This window comes from Echinops telfairi, unplaced genomic scaffold (genome assembly GCF_000313985.2).
Source record: "Echinops telfairi isolate 266 unplaced genomic scaffold, ASM31398v2 ScPeMD7_9;HRSCAF=40, whole genome shotgun sequence".
Lineage (NCBI taxonomy): Eukaryota > Metazoa > Chordata > Mammalia > Afrosoricida > Tenrecidae > Echinops > Echinops telfairi.
In genome coordinates this window covers 53,094,550-53,097,000 of record NW_022103906.1, presented here as the reverse complement: position 1 = coordinate 53,097,000, position 2,451 = coordinate 53,094,550, and the positions used below count along the sequence as shown (strand labels likewise).

At 39.9% G+C, this 2,451-nt stretch overlaps 1 pseudogene; it reads left to right on the top strand.

Moving 5' to 3' along the window:
* Positions 1-1,264: 1,264 nt before the first annotated feature.
* Positions 1,265-1,734, top strand: LOC101652967 (annotated as a pseudogene).
* Positions 1,735-2,451: the final 717 nt, after the last annotated feature.

The following is a 2,451-nucleotide window of genomic DNA, read 5'->3' as shown; positions in this document are numbered from 1 at the left end:
CTCATGCAACAAAACAGACTATCTACAAAGGCCATAAATCATATTGGACCCAAACTTTTCTTGGACTAAGGTAAATGACATATATACCCACCTAGTTCCTTAAAAGGAAGCTCATTATGCGAGGCAGCTGATTGTGAGTGAACTCAAGTAAAGAACCCATGAACAGGCAATGGCTTTAGATAAAAAGTCTGATGAAAGTAATAAAACTACATAAGTCTAAATAAGTGTTTAAAATAAAACCAGTGTTAGGAATGCCATAAATCCCTACTTGATCTTCACAGAGTAATTAACTAGTTAGAATATAAACTTTGAATTCAGACAGATTTCTATTTCAATCCTAGCAGTACAAATCCATACTACATGGAAAATATGAACTAATTATTTAGTATCTTCGAGAATTGGTTTTATAATTTTGAAAAATAAAAGTAATATTACCTAATACTCAGGGTTGTAATAAAAGCTAAATTAAATAATATTTGAAAACATTTCGCATACAAATTAGAATATAGGGTGCACAATGAACACCACTGGTAGTAACAATGGAAGTGCTCTTTTCACGTTCCAAGCAGGAGCCCAGTTCAAGTCCCAGTCAATTCAACTTATGAAGAGTCATCGCCTGTGTCAGTGGAGGATTGCATGTTGCTATGATGGTGAACATGCTTTAGCAAAATCTCCCCAGTGAGATGAGTTAGAAAGCCTGCCGCTTTCCTTCAGAAAATTAGCCAGTGGAAATGCTACGGATGACAGCAGTCAGAACCACAACCGTGCATGGGGATGATGCAGACCAAGGCAGAATTTTATTTTGTTGCATCTGGCTTCACCATGAGCTAGGGGCCAACTTCATGGCAGATAAAAGCAACAATGCCACGTCCCTGCTTGCTATAAGTTATGAACATAGTTGGTGGCCAATCAAAAGGTCGGAGATTTGACTCCATCGAGACGTTCTAAGAAAGTCATGCTTGGTTATTTTTTCTAAAAAATTAGACATTGAAAACTGTACTGGTGTGGGGGAGATGGTGAGGGAAAACAAAATAAGAAAAAAAAACACAGCAGGAATTTGAACAGTTTATTGAAGAGTGTCTCTTCCAAGTCTGGAACAGCAGAGAGAACTTATTTGCACCAGGGTCCCAATCTCTTCTTGGTACAGGCATCAATGCTTGAATACCTGTGAGGGAGCGGCTCATGAGAGCAAGAACATATCCTCTCTGTTGCAGAGCATCCTCATTAAGAACCTCAACTCTCGGTATCCTGGGTTGGTGTAGCCATGGTGGCTCTTGTTCGTTCCACCCGTGTCCACCGCCTCCCTGCTGCCTTGTACCGCTGCCTCGGGCCACCACTCTGGCCGTAGCCCGGCCACTTCACACAACTCTATTCCCCTTGGGGATCCAGACGAGTCCCAGCACTCCACAGTCGGTCTCGGTGCTCATGCAGGCTCCTAGTAGAGTTACACAGCTCTGTCACCGGTAAAGTGATGCACCACCATTAACGTTAGAAGGAATGAAGGACCGTGTTCTTTACGTCTTGAAACTCTATGATAAGATTGACCCCAAAAAGCTTTCAGTAAATTCCCATTTTATGAAAGACCTAGGCTTAGACAGTTTGGACCAAGTGGAGATTATCATGGCCATGGAGGACGAATTTGGATTTGAAATTCCGGATATAGATGCGGAAAAGTTAATATGTCCACAAGAAATTGTAGACTACATTGCAGAGAAGAAGGACGTATGTGAATAATGTATATCAGACCACCTTTCTTCCCTGTGAGAAGATCCGGATGACTCTGGCGAGTGTCTAGAAGTAAGGCGGCCTATCAGCATCATTGCTGACATTAACAGAGTAATTCTGTTGGACTTGTATTTAAGTTGTCTTAAGTGTTTTGCCCTTTGAAAATAAATATATAAAACTGAAAGGAAAAAAAAAAGAAACTCAACTTTCAATGAGAGAGAATATTCCTGGAATTCTGCCCTAGATTTTCTTACTCTAATTTTCCCAAATATTGGATTATACAAAATGTTTTGATAGCATTATTAATATGATGCAATTTCTTAGATTTCTACCTTTGGATGGCAGACATTTTTAGGATCCAGTAAAGTACAAATGTTCCACTCTCTTGGATCCTCTCCCTCTTTGAGTCCTGTCTTATTAGTGATGTCACATTTGACAAAATGAGGAAGGAGAGGAAATAATTGGAGAGTGGAGTCTGGAAGACTGTTTGGTGCAGTGCTTAAGAGGGTTGGTTGATTTGCTCTGGTACCAAGTGTCAAGGGTATAAAATACCAGCTCTGCCGTTGATCTACTTGAACCATGACTTAACTCTTGTGTCTTTGTGGGCACCTCTGTGGAATGTAAATTATTGTAGAGTGCATCACACAGGGTGTTCACCAGTATTAATAACCATGAAATCAGTTTTTAAATTAGTGGAAAATTGCATGATATTTTCATTCCATTTTT